This window comes from Somniosus microcephalus, unplaced genomic scaffold (assembly GCF_052327205.1).
Source record: "Somniosus microcephalus isolate GS21.2 unplaced genomic scaffold, FLI_Smic_1.0 unresolved_chr1, whole genome shotgun sequence".
Lineage (NCBI taxonomy): Eukaryota > Metazoa > Chordata > Chondrichthyes > Squaliformes > Somniosidae > Somniosus > Somniosus microcephalus.
Window position 1 is genome coordinate 161,541,043 of NW_028225179.1, and position 19,503 is coordinate 161,560,545.

The 19,503-nt window shown below is 47.7% G+C and overlaps 1 protein-coding gene across 6 annotated transcripts in view; it reads left to right on the forward strand.

The window, feature by feature from the left end:
* The first annotated feature begins 259 nt into the window (after positions 1 to 259).
* LOC147096410 (uncharacterized) overlaps positions 260 to 19,503 on the forward strand; it is a 47,600-nt gene continuing 28,356 nt past the window's right edge. For 2 of the 6 annotated variants that reach the window (XR_015074907.1, XR_015074911.1), the window contains exons 1-2: positions 286 to 817; positions 5,781 to 5,932. The gene's annotated coding sequence lies outside the window, so the exon portion shown is untranslated. Of the gene's footprint in view, positions 818 to 5,780; positions 5,933 to 6,109; positions 6,181 to 14,744; positions 15,915 to 19,503 lie in introns of those variants that run through there. The other 4 variants (XR_015074910.1, XM_085975185.1, XR_015074909.1 and 1 more) reach the window with 4 other exon arrangements.

Sequence of the window (19,503 nt, forward strand, 5' to 3'; positions counted from 1 at the left end):
GTGGGGAGGAGTAGTTGGAGACCAGAGTTAGAGAGGAGTCCCCCCCCCCCCCCGGGGGAAGGAGAGCCCGGAGTGGGGAGGAGTAGTTGGAGACCAGAGTTAGAGAGGAGTCCCCCCCCCCGGGGGAAGGACAGCCCGGAGTGGGGAGGAGTAGTTGGAGACCAGAGTTAGAGAGGAGTCCCCCCCCCCCGGGGGAAGGACAGCCCGGAGTGGGGAGGAGTAGTTGGAGACCAGAGTTAGAGAGGAGTCCCCCCCCCCCGGGGGAAGGACAGCCCGGAGTGGGGAGGAGTAGTTGGAGACCAGAGTTAGAGAGGAGTCCCCCCCCCCGGGGGAAGGACAGCCCGGAGTGGGGAGGAGTAGTTGGAGACCAGAGTTAGAGAGGAGTCCCCCCCCCGGGGGAAGGACAGCCCGGAGTGGGGAGGAGTAGTTGGAGACCAGAGTTAGAGAGGAGTCCGCCCCCCGGGGGAAGGACAACCGCCGGCCGGCACCTTGGGCAACAAGGGCTCGCGGGTGGGCGGGGCTATGACCTCACCCGCGCGCTGAGGCGGTTGAACGGCCGATCAGGAGCCACGTGACCCCGGAGCTGGCGGCGGCCTTTTAACACAGTGGGCGGGGCCCCGAGGCGTTGCGATTGGTGAGCGCAGCTGTCAATCTACGAGTCGCAGCCAATAGAAGAGACGGACTTAGTGAGGAACTTTAAGCGCGGGCTGCGTGCCCGCAGTGCGCATGCTCGGTGCTGCTCGCAGTCCCCGGATGAGGCTCCGGTTTGAGGAAGGAGATAAAATGGCGGCGGGACTGAGGAGCGGCGGATGGTGCGGTGAGTGTGGATCAGAGAATCTCCGGCATTTACAGCAGCGCCGGCCTCTCTCAGGCAATCTCTGGGAACCTGGGGGCTGGAAGCGGGCGCGGGGCCCGGGGGGCTGGAAGCGGGCGCGGGGGGCGATTCTTTGGGGGGTGGGGTGTTTGGGTTGACGTGCGCTCCTTGCGCTGCCTGCGCTTGTCTTCCGATTGCTCCCGCGAGGAGACTCGGTGTTTGGTGCCTTCCCGGATGCTTCTTCTCCACTTTGTGCGGTCTTGGGCCAGGGAGTCCCAGGTGTCGGTGGGGATGTTACACTTTTTCAAGGAGTCTTTGAGGGTGTCCTTGAAGCGTTTCCTCTGCCCACCTGGGGCTCTCTTGCCGTGTCGGAGCTCCGAGTAGAGCGCTTGTTTTGGGAGTCTCGTATCGGGCATGTGGACAATGTGACCCGTCCATCGGAGCTGATCGAGCGCGGTCAAAGCTTTGCTGCTGGGGATGTTGGCCTGAGCGAGAACACCGACGTTGGTGCGTCTATCCTGCCAATGGATTTGCAGGATCTTGCGGAGGCAGCGTTGGTGGTACCTCTCCAGTGCTTTGAGGTGCCTGCTGTACATGGTCCATGTCTCTGAGGCATACAGCAGGGCGGGTATCACTGCTGCTCTGTAGACCATGAGCTTAGTGCCGGGTTTGAGGTCCTGGTCTTCAAACACACTCTTCCTCAGGCGACCGAAGGCTGCACTGGCACACTAAAGGCGGTGTTAGACTTTGTCATCGCCGTCTGTCCTTGTTGACAGTAGGCTCCCGAGGTATGGAAAGTGGTCCACGTTGTGAGACTATGCCCCGAGACTATGCCCCCTAGTTCTAGACACTCCAGCCCGGGGAAACAACCTCTCGGCATCTACCCTGTCAATCCCCTTCAGAATCTTACATGTTTCAATGAGATCACCTCTCATTCTTCTAAACTCCAGAGAGTATCGGCCCATTCTACACAATCTCTCCTCATAGGACAGCCCTCTCATCCCAGGAATCAATCTAGTGAACCTTCGTTGCACCGCCTCCAAGGCAATTATATCCTTCCTTAGATAAGGAGACTAAAACTGTGCACAGAACTCCAGGTGTGGTCTCACCAAGGCCCTGTACAATTGGAGCAAGACTTCCTTACTCTTATACTCCAACCCCCCTTGCAATAAACACCAATATGTCACTTGCCTTCCTTATTGCTTGCTGTACCTGCACGCTAGCTTTCGGTGTTTCTTGCACGAGGACACCCAAATCTTTCTGAACACCAACATTTGAAAGTTTCTCACCATTTAAAGAATATTCTGTTTTTCTATTCTTCCTACCAAAGTGAATAACCTCACATTTCCCCACATTACACTCCATCTGCCACCTTACTGCCCACTCAGTCTTATCTATACCCCTTTGCAGAGTCTTTGTGTTCTCCTCACCGCTTACCGTCCCACCTAGATTTGTATCGTCAGCAAACTTGGATACATTACACATTGTCCCTTCATCTAGGTCATTAATGTAGATTGTAAATAGCTGAGGCCCCAACACTGATCCTTGTGGCACCCCACTAGTTACAGCCTGCCCACCTGAAAAAGATCCGTTTATCCCTACTCTGTTTTCTGTCTGGTAACCAATCCTTGATCCATGCTACTGTATTACCCCCAACCCCATGAGCCCTAATCTTGTGCAATAACCTTTTATGTGACACCTTATCGACTGCCTTTTGGAAATCTAAATATACTACATCCACTGGTTCCCCTTTATCTACCCTGCTAGTAACATCATCAAAAAACTCTAAATTTGTCAAACATGATTTCCCTTTCATAAAACCATGTTGACTTTGCCTAATCATGTTATGATTTTTCTAAGTGCCTGGATACCACTTCCTTAACAATGGATTCCAGTGTTTTCCGAATGACTGATGTCGGGCTAACTGGCCTGTCGTTCCCTGTTTTTCCTCTCCCTCCTTTCTTGAATAGCAGTGTTACATTTGCGACCTTCCAATCCGCTGGGACCATTCCAGAATTTTGGAAGATCAAAACCAATGCGTCCACTATCTCTTCAGCCACCTCTTTTACAACCCTAGGATGTAGGCCGTCGGGTCCAGGGGATTTGTCGGTTTTCAGTCCGATTAGTTTCTCAAGTACTTTTTCGCTACTCATATGAATTACGTTAAGTTTCTCACCCTCATTAGACCCTTGGTTCCCCACCATTTTTGATATGCTTTTTGTGTCTTCTACTGTGAAGACAGATACAAAATATTTGTTTAACGTTTCTGCCATTTCCTTATTCCCCACAATCATTTCTCCTGTCTCAGCCTCTAAGGGACCAATGTTTACTTTTGCTACTCTCTTCCTTCCTACATACTTGTAGACAATCTTACAATCTGCTTTTAGATTTCTTGCTCGTTTTCTGTCATTGCATTTTTTCCCCTTTTTTTATCAATTTTTGGTCACTCTTTGCTGGTTTCTGAAACTCTCTCAATCCTCAGGCTTACTATTATTCTTTGCAACATTATAAGCTTCTGTCAATCTAATGCTATCCTTACCTTTAGTTAGCCACGGTTGGATCACTTCCCGTGGAGTTTTTGTTTCTCAATGGAATGTATTTTAGTTGAGAATTATGAAATATTTCTTTAAATGCTAGCCACTGCTTATCTACCGCCATACCTTTTTAATCTATTTTTCCAATCTACCTCAGCCAACTCGCCCCTCATACCTATGTAATTGGCTTTATTTAAGTTTAAGACAATAGTTTCGGACTTAGGCAAGTCACTCTCTCAAAATTAATGTGAAGTTCTAACATATTATGATCACTCTGCCCCACTGGATCCTTTACTATGAGGTTGCTAATTAACCCGGTCTTATTACACAATACAAGTTCTAACATTGTTGGTTCCATGACATTTTGTTCCAGGAAAATGTCCCGAATGGATTCCATGAACCCGTCCTGCAGACTCTTGCTCCACAGCCCTGTAGGTTACGGCTCTTCAAGTGTACACCCAAGTACTTTTTAAATGTGCTGAGGGTCTCTGCCTCTACCACCCTTTCAGGCAGTGAGTGCCAGACCCCTATCACCCTCTGGGTGAAAAAAATTACATCTGCTCTGCACCCTGTAGTGGATGGACTGGGGAGAAAGGTCTTTACTAGCCGAGGCATAGAATATAAGAGCTGGGAGGTAATGAGTGAACTGTATGGCTAGGCCGCAGCTAGAATACTGCGTGCAGTTCTGGTCACCACATTACAGGAAGGATGTGATTGCACCAGAGGGTGCAGAGGAGATTTATGGGGATTTTGCCTGGGCTGGGGAATTTTTGCTATGTGGAAAGATTGGATAGGCTGGGGTTCTTTTCTTTGGAACAGAGAAGGCCAAGGGGAGACTCGATTGAGGTGTATCAAATTATTGGGGGCCTAGATTGAGTGGATAGGAAGGACCTATTTCCCTTAGTGGAGAGGTCAATAGCCAGGGGGCATAGATTTAAAGCAGATGGTCAAAGGATTAGAGGGGTTTTAAGGTGAGTTTTTTACACCCAGAGGGTGGTGGAGGTCTGGAACTCACTGCCTGAAAGGGTGGTCGAGGCAGAGAACCTCATCACGTTTAAAAACTGCTTGAAGTGCCGTAAGCTACACGGCTACGGACCAAGTGCTGGAAAGTGCGATTAGAGTGGATAGATCTTTGTCAGCCGGCTCGGACAAGATGGGCCGAATGGCGGCCTTCTGTGCAGTAAGTTTCTATGATTGTGTAACCCGGGGAGGATGGGCCCAGTGAGATCAGACAGTGTGTAACCCGGGGAGGATGGGCCCAGTGAGATCAGGCAGTGTGTAACCCGGGGAGGATGGGCCCAGTGAAATCAGACAGTGTGAAACCCGGGGAGGATGGGCCCAGTGAGATGAGACAGTGTGTAACCCGGGGAGGATGGGCCCAGTGAGATCAGACAGTGTGTAACCCGGGGAGGATGGGCCCAGTGAGATCAGACAGTGTGTAACCCGGGGAGGATGGGCCCAGTGAGATCAGACAGTGTGTAACCCGGGGAGGATGGGCCCAGTGAGATCAGACAGTGTGTAACCTGGGGAGGATGGGCCCAGTGAGATCAGACAGTGTGAAACCCGGGGAGGATGGGCCCAGTGAGATCAGACAGTGTGTAACCCGGGGAGGATGGGCCCAGTGAGATCAGACAGTGTGTAACCCGGGGAGGATGGGCCCGGTGAGATCAGACAGTGTGTAACCCGGGGAGGATGGGCCCAGTGAGATCAGACAGTGTGTAACCCGGGGAGGATGGGCCCAGTGTGATCAGACAGTGTGTAACCCGGGGAGGATGGGCCCAGTGAGATCAGACAGTGTGTAACCCGGGGAGGATGGGCCCAGTGAGATCAGACAGTGTGTAACCCGGGGAGGATGGGCCCAGTGAGATCAGACAGTGTGTAACCTGGGGAGGATGGGCCCAGTGAGATCAGACAGAGTGTAACCCGGGGGGGATGGGCCCAGTGAGATCAGACAGTGTGTAACCCGGGGAGGATGGGCCCAGTGCAGACTGTGTGTAATCCGGGGAGGATGGGCCCAGTGAGATCAGACAGTGTGTAACCCGGGGAGGATGGGCCCAGTGAGATCAGACAGTGTGTAACCCGGGGAGGATGGGCCCAGTGCAGACTGTGTGTAATCCGGGGAGGATGGGCCCAGTGAGATCAGTCAGTGTGTAACCCGGGGAGGATGGGCCCAGTGAGATCAGTCAGTGTGTTACCTGGGAAAGATTGCCCCAGCTTCGGTTTGCCTAAAGCACAGGGAAATTGTACATTTCTATCCAGAACCTTGGTGATTTGCTGGAAGCCCAGGCGGGCATGGCGGGGATCTGAGAAAAGGGACAACATCAGACCGAAGGACTCTGACCCAAACTTTTATTTTTATGAAGCAGAAGAAATGTCTATATTACATTACTTCACACTGTTGATATTGTTCTTTTCTGTCCTGCCATAATTAGATTTCCTGGTGAAAGACTGAGTGATTGAGAGGTTCACAGCGGAGAGTAAACCGGGATTGTAGACTGAGGAACGACAGCAGGTGAACCAACACAGGATTGTGAGCACCAACCGGAGAGAACTCTTCCGATTCAGAGATCGATTGGGGAAAAAGGTCAGAGTGTCCCATTGACTCAGATACACACTGGTCCTGGAGATGGACTGGGGAGAAAGGTCAGAGAGAGTCCCATTGACTCAGATACACACTGGTCCTGGAGATGGACTGGGGAGAAAGGTCAGAGTCCCATTGACTCAGATACACACTGGTCCTGGAGATAGACTGGGGAGAAAGGTCAGAGAGTGTCCCATTGACTCAGATACACACTGGTCCTGGAGATGGACTGGGGAGAAAGGTCAGAGAGTCCCATTGACTCAGATACACACTGGTCCTGGAGATGGACTGGGGAGAAAGGTCAGAGAGTCCCATTGACTCAGATACACACTGGTCCTGGAGATGGACTGGGGAGAAAGGTCAGAGAGAGTCTCATTGACTCAGATACACACTGGTCCTGGAGATGGACTGGGGAGAAAGGTCAGAGAGAGTCCCATTGACTCAGATACACACTGGTCCTGGAGATAAACTGGGGAGAAAGGTCAGAGAGAGTCCCATTGACTCAGATACACACTGGTCCTGGAGATGGACTGGGGAGAAAGGTCAGAGAGTCCCATTGACTCCGATACACACTGGTCCTGGAGATGGACTGAGGAGAAAGTTCAGAGAGAGTCCCATTGACTCAGATACACACTGGTCCTGGACATGGACTGAGGAGAAAGGTCAGAGAGAGTCCCATTGACTCAGATACACACTGGTCCTGGAGATGGACTGGGGAGAAAGGTCAGAGAGTCCCATTGACTCAGATACACACTGGTCCTGGAGATGGACTGGGGAGAAAGGTCAGAGTCCCATTGACTCAGATACACACTGGTCCTGGAGATGGACTGGGGAGAAAGGTCAGAGAGAGTCCCATTGACTCAGATACACACTGGTCCTGGAGATGGACTGGGGAGAAAGGTCAGAGAGAATCCCATTGACTCAGATACACACTGGTCCTGGAGATGGACTGGGGAGAAAGGTCAGAGAGTCCCATTGACTCCGATACACACTGGTCCCGGAGATGGACTGGGGAGAAAGGTCAGAGAGAGTCCCATTGACTCAGATACACACTGGTCCTGGAGATGGACTGAGGAGAAAGGTCAGAGAGAGTCCCATTGACTCAGATACACACTGGTCCTGGAGATGGACTGGGGAGAAAGGTCAGAGTCCCATTGACTCAGATACACACTGGTCCTGGAGATAGACTGGGGAGAAAGGTCAGAGAGTGTCCCATTGACTCAGATACACACTGGTCCTGGAGATGGACTGGGGAGAAAGGTCAGAGAGAGTCCCATTGACTCAGATACACACTGGTCCTGGAGATAGACTGGGGAGAAAGGTCAGAGTCCCATTGACTCAGATACACACTGGTCCTGGAGATGGACTGGGGAGAAAGGTCAGAGAGAGTCCCATTGACTCAGATACACACTGGTCCTGGAGATGGAATGGGGAGAAAGGTCAGAGAGTCCCATTGACTCAGATACACACTGGTCCTGGAGATGGACTGGGGAATAAGGTCAGAGAGTCCCATTGACTCAGATACACACTGGTCCTGGAGATGGACTGGGGAGAAAGGTCAGAGAGAGTCCCATTGACTCAGATATTGAAATAAAGAGTTAATTATTTACAACTAAAACAATACAAATATAATATTTCAACAATTTTAAAACATTACTATCAATTTAAAAGTCCATTTTCAGTCGGTCGACCGGATATCTTGTTCGTGTCGACCTTGTTAACCCTGGTGAAATTCCTTGCCCTCCACACCAGGAGACACTGAAGTATCTTCTGCAGGAAGGCTATCCATATCCCGATTATCAACGGTTTCCGGATTGGAAATCCCATCAGGAGGTAAACTGGGACGGTCATGAACATCCATCGAAGGCTGACTAATAGAAGTATAATTATCTGCAATAGGATTGGAAATATTTGTAGTATCTGTAACGACATCCACATTATCTGAATCATGACTATTGTTAATATCCTCAGAAGAGGGCTGGCCACCACAAGGAGCCAAGTCTTTAATTGAAACAGTACTTTCTTTCCCATCTTGGAATCGAATATGAACATATTGGGAATTTGCCTCCAACAGCTCCACCTCCTCCACTAAAGGATCATATTTTGGCAATCTAACATTGCGTCGAAGCAGCAAAGGTCCCTGCATAGTAAGCCATGAAGGTACCGAATATCCCGTAGTAGATCTCCGCGGATAATTAAAGAGCCTTTCATGGGGGGTCACATTAGTAGCCGTTGAAAGCAATGATCTAATGGAATGCAGGGCATCAGGCAGTACCATTTCTCACTGTGTATTCTTAAGGTTCCGGGATGTCAAAGCCAACATAACTGCCTTCCAGATCACCCCATTGTATCGTTCGCACTGTCCATTACCCTGGGGATTATACGGGGTAGTTCTGCTAGTAGAAATTCCCCGACTCTGAAGGTATTCCTTCAACTGGGAAGACATAAAAGAACTTCCCTGATCCGAATGGATATACGCAGGCATCCCAAAGATGACAAAAAGTTGAGTCAGACATTTGATAACTGTAGCAGCTGATACATCTGCGCAAGGAAAAGCAAAAGGGAACCTTGAAAACTCATCCACAACAGTAAATATATATCGATTTTGAGTCGTTGAAGGAAGAGGCCCCTTAAAATCGACGCTCAAACGTTCAAAAGGAGAAGTAGCCTTTATAAGATGAGCTCGTTGAGGCTTAAAGAAATTCGGTTTACACCGAGCACAGATAGAACATGATGAAGCCATCCGCTTGACGTCTTCAACTGAAAAGGGCAAATTCTTACCGCGTACGAAGTGTATCATCCTCGTAACCCCAGGATGGCATAAGGCATTGTGAAGATTAATAAGCGTATCTCCGTGAATCACAGAACAATAAGCCCTCGACAGCGCATCAGCAGCAACATTATCCTTCCCCGGACGATAAACTATATCAAAATGGTAGCATGCCAACTCAATCCTCCACCTCATTATTTTTATCATTCTTGATCTTTCCAAAATGTTTGACATCAAACATAAAGGACACAGATTTTTGGTCAGTTACCAACATAAAATGTCGCCCCGATAAATAATGTCTCCATTTACGCAGTGCTTCTACTGTTGCATACGCTTCTTTCTCTATTGAAGAATGTCTTTTTTCACTATTGTTCAAGGTACGTGAGAAAAAGGCCACAGGTCTTCCATTTTGGTTCAGAGTAGCCCCAATTGCAAAATCAGAAGCGTCCGTCTCAATCACAAAGGGAACCTGCTCATCAATAGAATGCACAACTGCTCCAAGGATATCCTTTTTAAAATTATCAAAACACGTCCTGGCCTCCCATGATAGAGGATATGTCGTAACCCGAATAAGGGGCTGGATCTTCTGTGAAAAGTTTGCAATCCAATTAGAATAATAAGAAAACAGTCTAACAACTCGTTGCAAAGCCTTAGAATTAGTAGGACAAGGTAAATCAATCAATGGTCGCAGACGTTCTGGGTCTGGTTTAATCTTGTTTCCCGAGATAATATACCCCAGTAGATTTACCTCAGTGGTCGAAAAGATACACTTCTCTTTATTGAAAGTTAAACCAACTTTTTCCGCAGCTTGAAGGAATCTTTCTAAATTAGAATCATGCTCCACCCTTGATTTGCCACACACCGTGATGTCATCTAAGTATGAAAAGGTGTCGGAGAGAGAGTTATCACTTATAAAAGCATCCATTGCCCGTTGAAAACAAGCAACACCATTAGTAACACCAAATGGTATTTGGCAAAACTGATACAGCTTTCCGCCAGCCTCAAAGGCCGTATATGGTTGATCCCTCTTAACAATAGGAATCTGATGATAAGCACTCTTTAAATCAATAGTGCTAAAAACCTTATACTGAGATACTTTGTTGATAAGCTCATCAATCTTAGGCAAAGGGTACGCATCTAATTGAGTATACCTATTAATAGTTTGGGAGTAGTCTATCACCATTCGTTTCTTATGTCTCTCGTTAGTGGTGACAACTACCTGTGCCCGCCAAGGCGAACAACTAGGTTCAATGATTCCTTCCAATAAAAGACGTTGAACTTCAGAATGAATAAATTCTCTATCCTGACTGCTATACCTTCTTGACTTGGTAGCAATTGGCTTACAATCCGGCATCAAATTGGAAAAAAGTGATAATGGAGAAATGGAAGAGGTTAATCCACAAATAGATAAAGGTGGCTTAGTCCCTCCAAAAGAAAGACTGAGAGACTCGTGTAATTGAAGCACATCATGACCAATCAAAATATCCGCACAGAGATTAGGCAGAACAGATAGGCGTATATCAGTATACGTATTACCTAGAAGAATCAATTTCACAAGGCAACAACCAGCTACTTGTGAAGTGAGAGTCGTCTGAGCCATACACACCTGATAAGTAACAGGCGAAATTTTCAAACGCTTCTCCTTCACAAACTGAAGACTTATAGATACGGGCAGTACCGAGAGTTTTGTAAGGGCCTTCACTTCTAACCCATTAACTTGGGCCGTAACTATAGCTTTGTTTAGGCCATGAGCAAATGCAGCAGAAATTGATGCAATAAACGCCCTATCTAAAGGCTGAATAGTCGCAGAGGAGGTAATTGAACCTGATGATTTACAAACACGTGCATAATGACCTCTCTTGCCGCATTTACTACACACAGCCTCCCGAGCAGGACACTTCAGACAAGGGTGCCGGACGTTCCCACAAAAATAACACTTCTGAATCCTAGAGGCAACAGCCGCCGAAGTAGAAACTGTTTCAGAATCTAGTAAACCACTCCTATTAAGTCCACATAATTCCTTTTCATCCGGAACTGCCGAAACCACAGTCGCAGGCCGTTTAAAAAGAGCATAAGAATCCGAACTTCTCTGAGCCACATCCAATGTAGAGGCTTGCTCGAAAGCACTCTTAAGTTCCAAAGTCTTCTTTTCTAACAACCGCTGACGAATTGATCTAGACAGTAATCCATTAATAAAAGCATCCCGTACCGATTCTTCCTTATATTCTTCAGCCGTCACGGTCTTATAATTACAGTTAGCACTAAGGTGCCGAAGTGCTTGTAAATAAGTATCCAAAGATTCTCCCACCTGCTGCCTACGGGCAGATAGAAGGTGACGTGCAAATACCTCATTCTTTGGTTTAACAAAAATCTTTTCCAATGTAGAAATAGCCAATTCGTAAGTTTCACAGTCCAAAATATACTTATACACATCCGCAGCAATGTAGTTGATCAGCATATTCAGCTTATTTAGAGACTCTTGATCCAACACACCCAAAAGGTTTTTTAATGTACGATACCAGTGTTTCCATTTATCATCCACTCCTGCAGAATTAGGGTCAGCATTGAATCGTTCCGGTTGAAGATATCGCTCCATTCTGACTTAAAGTTAATAAATTGAAATAAAGAGTAGATTTGCCTTTCTAAATCTAGGCTTTATTAACTTTAAAAATCCAGTAGCAGATCTTTCAACACCCAGTCCCAACCAAGGCTGTAGAGAACTGAATTTAAGATGGCCACCACAAATCACATGACATCAACTACCAATGAGTTTACAGCATATATCTCAAGGCAGGAAAGAAACAACCAATTACAATACTTCTTACTAAACATAAAGAATAATCACCACAGATACACACTGGTCCTGGAGATGGACTGGGGAGAAAGTTCAGAGAGAGTCCCATTGACTCAGATACACTCTGGTCCTGGAGATGGACTGGGGAGAAAGGTCAGAGAGAGTCCCATTGACTCAGATACACACTGGTCCTGGAGATGGACTGGGGAGAAAGGTCAGAGAGAGTCCCATTGACTCAGATACACACTGGTCCTGGAGATGGACTGGGGAGAAAGGTCAGAGAGAGTCCCATTGACTCAGATACACACTGGTCCTGGAGATGGACTGGGGAGGAAGGTCAGAGAGAGTCCCATTGACTCAGATACACACTGGTCCTGGAGATGGACTGGGGAGAAAGGTCAGAGAGTCCCATTGACTCAGACACACTGGTCCTGGAGATGGACTGGGGAGAAAGGTCAGAGAGTCCCATTGACTCAGATACACACTGGTCCTGGAGATGGACTGGGGAGAAAGGTCAGAGAGTCCCATTGACTCAGATACACACTGGCCCTGGAGATGGACTGGGGAGAAAGGTCAGAGAGATTCCCATTGACTCAGATACACACTGGTCCTGGAGATGGACTGGGGAGAAAGGTCAGAGAGAGTCCCATTGACTCAGATACACACTGGTCCTGGAGATAGACTGGGGAGAAAGGTCAGAGAGAGTCCCATTGACTCAGATACACACTGGTCCTGGAGATGGACTGGGGAGAAAGGTCAGAGAGAGTCCCATTGACTCAGATACACACTGGTCCTGGAGATAGACTGGGGAGAATGGTCAGAGAGAGTCCCATTGACTCAGATACACACTGGTCCTGGAGATGGACTGGGGAGAAAGGTCAGAGAGAGTCCCATTGACTCAGATACACACTGGTCCTGGAGATGGACTGGGGAGAAAGGTCAGAGAGAGTCCCATTGACTCAGATACACACTGGTCCTGGAGATGGACTGGGGAGAAAGGTCAGAGAGAGTCCCATTGACTCAGATACACACTGGTCCTGGAGATGGACTGGGGAGAAAGGTCAGAGAGAGTCCCATTGACTCAGATACACACTGGTCCTGGAGATGGACTGGGGAGAAAGGTCAGAGAGAGTCCCATTGACTCAGATACACACTGGTCCTGGAGATGGACTGGGGAGAAAGGTCAGAGAGAGTCCCATTGACTCAGATACACACTGGTCCTGGAGATGGAATGGGGAGAAAGGTCAGAGAGAGTCCCATTGACTCAGATGATGTCCCCACACTATTACTGCAGATTTCGTTCCCCCAATCTATACATAGCTTAAAATCCCCCATGATTACTATATTACCCTCGCTACATGCACCTCTAGTTCCCTGAATTATACGCCGCCCTACATTACAACTACAGTTTGGGAGCCTATAATCACCTCCAACCAATGTTTTCTGCCCCTTGCTGTTTCTTGGCTCCACCCAAACTGATTTATTTACTTTATTTTTGGAGCTAAGATCATTTCTCCCTACTGTCTTTATCCCATCCTTTATCGATATGAGACCAAAACTGTGCCCGGTACTCTGGGTGTTGTCTCACCAAAGCCCTGTCCAATTGTAGCAAGACTTCCTCACTGTTGTATCCCAACCCCTTGTAATAAAGTCCAACATGCCATCCGCCTGCCCAATTGCTCGCGGTACCTGCATGCTAACTTTGTCTCCTGTACGAGAACACCTAAATCTCTCTGAACACCAACATTTAATCATTTTTCACCATTTAAAAAAGGTTCTGTTTTTCTGTTCTTCCTACTAAAGTGAATACGCACACATTTCCCCACATTATATTCCATCTGTCACCTTACTGCCCGCACACTTAGACTGCCCATATCCCTTTGCAGGCTCTGTGTCCCCATAGCTTACTGTCCCACCTAGCTTTGTATCAGCAGCAAACTTGGATCCATTGCACTCGGTCCCTTCATCTAAGTCAGTAATATAGATTGTAAATAGCAGAGGCCCCAGCACTGATCCTTGTGGCACCCCACTAGCCTGCCAAGCTGAAAATGTCCTGTTTATCCCTACTCTCTGTTTTCTGTCAGTTAACCAATCCTCTATCGATGGTAATAGTCATAACGGCACAGAAGGAGGCCATTCGGCCCATCGAGTCCGTGCCGGCTCTCTGTAGAGCAATCCAGTCAGTCCCATTCCCCCGCTCTATCCCCGTAGCCCTGCAAGTTTATTTCCCTCAAGTGCCTATCCAGTCTCCCCTTGAAAACATCGAGTGTCTCCACTTCCACCACTTCCGTCGGCAGCGAGTTCCAGGTCCTCACCACTCACTGTGTAAAAAGGTTTTTACTCACATTCGCCCCCTGTATCTCTTGCCCAAAACCTTAAATCTGTGTCCCCTAGTCCTCGTACCATCAACTAGTGGGGACAGCCTTTCCCTGTCTAGCCTATCCAAACCCATCATAATCTTGTACACCTCGATCAAATCACCCCTCAACCTCCTTTGCTCTCATGAAAACAGATCCAGCTTCTCCAACCTGTCCTTGTAACTAATATATTCCCCTCACCCCATGAGTCCTTATCTTGCACAGCAACCTTTTATGTGGCACCTTATCAAATGCCTTTTGGCAATCCAAATATTTGACATCCACCAGTTCCCCATTATCTATCCAGCTAGTTGCATCCTCAAAAAACACTAATAGCATGATTTCTCTTTCATAAAACCATGTTGACTCCGCCTGATCATATGATTTTCTAAGTGCCCTCTTACCCCTCCCTTAATGATGGATTCCAGCATTTTCCTGACGCCAGGCTCACTGGCCTGTAGTTCCCTGCTTTCTCTCTTCCCCCTTTCTAGAATAGCGGGGTTACTTTTTCTACCTTCTAATCCACTGGGACTGCTCCAGAATCTAGGGAATTTTGGAAGATCACAACCAATGCATCCACTCTCTCTTCAGCCACCTCTTGTAGAACCCTAGGATGTCGGCCGTCAGGTCCTGGGGATTTGTCGGTTTTTAGTCCCATTAGTTTCTCAAGTACTTTTTTTCTCGCAGGAACTGAAAGTAATTGATGTCAGTCCTTTCATTAGTCCCTTGGTTCCCTGCCATTTTTGGTGCGTTATTTGTGTTTTCTACTGTGAAGACAGATACAAAATATTTGTTTAAAATCTGCCATTTCCTTATTTCCCATTATAATTTCTCCTGTCTCAGCCTCTAAGGGACCAATGCTTACTTTTGCTACTCTCCATGTTTACTTACTTTCAGAAGCTCCTACAATTTTTAAATGTTTCTTGCTGATATACTCAGTCGATTTTTCTCCCTTTTTATCAATTTTTGGTCATCGTTTGCTGGTTAACAGAATTAAACTTCCCAATGCAATTTCACACGCTAAAGATCTGCTTCTGTAAATAGCATTCAGGTACATTTATCGTTTATTACTCGCTCAGGAACAAAGAGTTCGAGGTTGATACCATAGAAACTTGGGACCAGACAGCACAGAATGAGGCCATTGGGCACAGCGGGCCTGTACCGGCTCTTTGAAAGAGCAGGCCAATGTGTCCCACTCCCCTGCTCTGTGCCCAGAGCACTGCTAATGTTCTCCCCTTCGTGTATTTCACTAATTCAGGTTTAAAAGTTACTATTGCCTCTGCTCCGATCACGCTTTCAGACATTGCATTCCAGATCATAACACGATGCCTAAAAACAATCTTACCTCCCCTCTGGCGTTTTGTCAATTACATTAAATCCGTCTCCTCTGTTTACCGACCCTTCTGTCAGTGGGTACAGTTGCTCCTTATTTACTCTATGGAAACACCTTCATGATTTTGAGCACCTCTATTAAATCTCCCAATTAACATTTTTCTGCTCGAAAGAGAACCTGTGAGGAGTTGGCAGCAGCAACGAGGAGGCATAAATACAGCGTGAGGCCGAGGACAGCGCGGACCTGCGAGGAGTCGGCAGCAGCAGCGAGGAGGCATAAATAGAGCGGGAGGCCGAGGACAGCGCGGACCTGCGAGGAGTCGGCAGCAGCAGTGAGGAGGCATAAATAGAGCGTGAGGCCGAGGACAGCGCGGACCTGCGAGGAGTCGGCAGCAGCAGCGAGGAGGCATAAATACAGCGGGAGGCCGAGGACAGCGCGGACCTGCGAGGAGTCGGCAGCAGCAGCGAGGAGGCATAAATAGAGCGGGAGGCTGAGGACAGCGCGGACCTTCAAGGAGTCGGCAGCAGTGAGGAGGCAGATACAAGTCCGGCGAATTCCAAAAGTACAGCAAAATCGAGGAGAGACGTCACAGGACTGCAGGAAAGAGTCTGAGAGCGGGAGCAGTCAAACTACAACTGCAAAACCGCTAAAGTGACGTCGCAACCAGGGAAGGAGCTGATTGGGAAGTAGGACCTGATGAATATTTCTACAGTCCTGTCGTTAAAGTAAAAGTAAGGTTTCTAGTTTAGCGTAAGTAGTGTTTAAAGGGAAGTAAGGTCCCTAGTGTATTTAATATTCTTTAAAAGGAGTAAATTAAGGGTAGGACATGGCAGGGCAGCTCGGCAGTGTGGAGTGCTCCTCCTGTGCTATGTGGGAAGTTGGGGACACTTTCGGTGTCCAGGGCGAACATGTGTGCAGGGAGTGTCTCCAGCTGCAGCTACTCGAAATCCACGTTTCTGAGCTGGAGCTGCGGCTGGAGTCACTGTGGAGCATCCGCGAAGCTGAGATCTTCATAGCTCGTCTAACGAAGTGGTCAGATGGAGTAAAAGAACTAGGAAGGTAGTGCAGGGTCCATCTCCCTCGCCAACAGATTTTCCGTTTTGGATACTGCTGGGGAGATGCTTTCTTGGGAATGCAGCAAGAGCCAAGTCCGTGGCACTACGAGTGGCTCAGCTGCACAGGAGGGGAGAAAAAGAGTGGGAGAGCAATAGTGATAGGGGATTCTATCGTAAGGGGAACAGATAGACGTTTCTGTGGCTGCAGACGTGACTCCAGGATGGTATATTGCCTCCCTGGTGCCAGGGTCAAGGATGTCACTGAACGGCTGCAGGGCATTCTGAAGGGGGAGGGCGAACAGTCAGAGGTCGTGGTTCACATTGGTACCAAGGACATAGATAGAAAGCGGGATGAGGTCCTGCAACAAGAATTTAGGGAGCTAGGTAGCAGATTAAAAAGCAGGACCTCAAAGACTGTAATCTCTGGATTACTCCCGGTGCCATGTGCTAGTGAGTATAGGAATAGGTGGATGGAGCAGATGAATGCGTGGCTAAAGAGTTGGTGCAGGAGGGAGGGCTTTAGTTTCCTGGATCACTGGCTCTTTTTCTGGGGAAGGTGGGACCTGTACAAGTCGGACGGTTTGCACCTGAACCGGAACGGGACCAACATCCTTGCAGGGAGGTTTGCTAGCACTGTTGGGAGTTTAAACTAACTTGGCAGGGGGATGGGATACGGAGTGGAGCTACAGTAGAGGGTGATGCACAGCCAAATATAGAGGAAAAAACAAGTCAGCCTGGAAGGCAGAGCAAATATGTAATGGCACAAGGGAGCATGGCAAGGCTGGATGGCATTTATTTTAATGCAAGGAGTCTTGCGAGTAAGGCAGATGAATTCAAGGTGTTGATGAACACATGGGAGTATGATATTGTTATCACAGAGACATGGTTGAGGGGGGGGCAGGACTGGCAGCTCAGTATTCCAGGGTATAGAATCTTCAGGCAAGACAGAGGGGGGCGTAAAAGAGGAGGGGGTGTTGCAATATTAATCAAGGAGTCAATTACTGCTGTAAGGAGAGATGATATCTTAGCAGGTTCTCAATGATTTATCTCCAGAAGGTTCCTGAACACCGGCGCTAGACTGATTCGCCTGTCGTTCATTGGTTTACCACACGCTCCATTTTTAAACGAGGGGGTAACATTTGCAAATCCCCAGTCCTGTGGCACCACTCCCCTATCCAAGGAGGATTCAAAGATTGTGGCCAGAGCCTTCCTTCTCTCAGTAACCCAGGATGTATCCCATCCAGACCATGACACTTCCACTTTGAGCGCTGTCAACTGTTTCACTACATCCTCTTGGTCTATTTATATCCTGTCCAATTTCACTACCACCCTCTCCTTCACTGTAACATTGGCAGCACCCTCTTCTTTAGTGAAGGCAGATGCAAAGTACTCATTCAGTACCTCAGCCATGCCCACTGCATCCACCAGAAGATTGCCCTTTTGGTCCTTAATCATCGCACCTTTCCGTTGACTCTCCTTTTAGGCTTTACATGTTTAAGAAAGATTTTAATGTTCCCTATTCTATTCCCACTAATCTTTCCTCAGTTTTTCCGTGCCCCTCTTAGTTTGTTTTTGATTTCTCCTCTGTACTTTCTGTATTCAGCTTGATTCCCTACGGTGCTGCTGTTGTTGTCGTGTGTTTATTATACCAGAGTCTGCGTGTGTCAAACAGCAGAAAACTCCATCTTACAAGGTCTCAAATTGGGTTATAACTTAATGCCGGCGAATAACATCAACTTAAGTTTGGAGAAATTACTGATCCGGGACTGAATCGCTTTCACATTTCCCCAGTGGGGAAAGGGAAGGACGCTGACTGAGTTTGTTAGACACACAGTGGGACACGTGCACATGTGGAGAATTATAATTGTAAAACAGCAGTCAGATCAAACCAGTTATGTATTTGTCATTTCCAGATATTGTAAGACCCCTAAAGATATTGCATCACCAATCTGCTTAAAGTTACACCACTGTTAATATTAGTGGAGCAGTGGTGAATGTCCTCCCCTCCTACAGTGCTCATTAGTCAAGTGCTGACACCATGAGCGATGTCCTCGGCTTTATTACAAGAGGAATAGCGAATAACAGCAAGGAAGTGATGTTCAACTGTTAGAACAGACTGGTTAGGCCTCAGCTGGAGTCTGGTTTTCAATTCTGGGCACCACACTTTAGGGAGGATATCAAGGCCTTGGAGACAGTGCAGAAGAGATTTGAGAGAATTGCACTAAGGATCAGGGACTTCAGTTCTGGGGAGAGGCTGGTTTGTTCTCTTTAGAGCAGAGTTGGTTAAACGAAGATTTTATAGAGCTGTTGAAACTCATGATTGGTTTTGATGAGTAAATAAGGAGGAACTGTTTCCATTGGCAGAAGAGTCAGTAACCAGGCGATGCAGATTTAAAGTGAGTGGAGAAAGAGCCACAGGCGAGGTGAGGTAACATTGTTACACAGCGAGTTAGTGTGATCTGGAATGCATTGCCCGAGAGGGTGGTGAGGTAACATTGTGTTACACAGCGAGTTAGTGTGATCTGGAATGCATTGCCCGAAAGGGTGGTGAGGTAACATTGTGTTACACAGCGAGTTAGTGTGATCTGGAATGCATTGCCCGAAAGGGTGGTGAGGTAACATTGTGTTACACAGCGAGTTAGTGAGATCTGGAATGCATTGTCCGAAAGGGTGGTGAGGTAACATTGTGTTACACAGCGAGTTAGTGAGATCAGAAATGCATTGTCCGAAAGGGTGGTGAGGTAACATTGTGTTACACAGCGAGTTAGTGTGATCTGGAATGCATTGTCCGAAAGGGTGGTGAGGTAACATTGTGTTACACAGCGAGTTAGTGAGATCTGGAATGCATTGCCCGAAAGGGTGGTGAGGTAACATTGTGTTACACAGTGAGTTAGTGAGATCTGGAATGCATTGTCCGAGAGGGTGGTGAGGTAACATTGTGTTACACAGCGAGTTAGTGAGATCTGGAATGCATTGTCCGAAAGGGTGGTGAGGTAACATTGTGTTACACAGCGAGTTAGTCAGATCTGGAATGCATTGCCCGAAAGGGTGGTGAGGTAACATTGTGTTACACAGCGAGTTAGTGAGATCTGGAATGCATTGTCCGAGAGGGTGGTGAGGTAACATTGTGTTACACAGCGAGTTAGTGTGATCTGGAATGCATTGCCCGAAAGGGTGGTGAGGTAACATTGTGTTACACAGCGAGTTAGTGAGATCTGGAATGCATTGTCTGAAAGGGTGGTGAGGTAACATTGTGTTACACAGC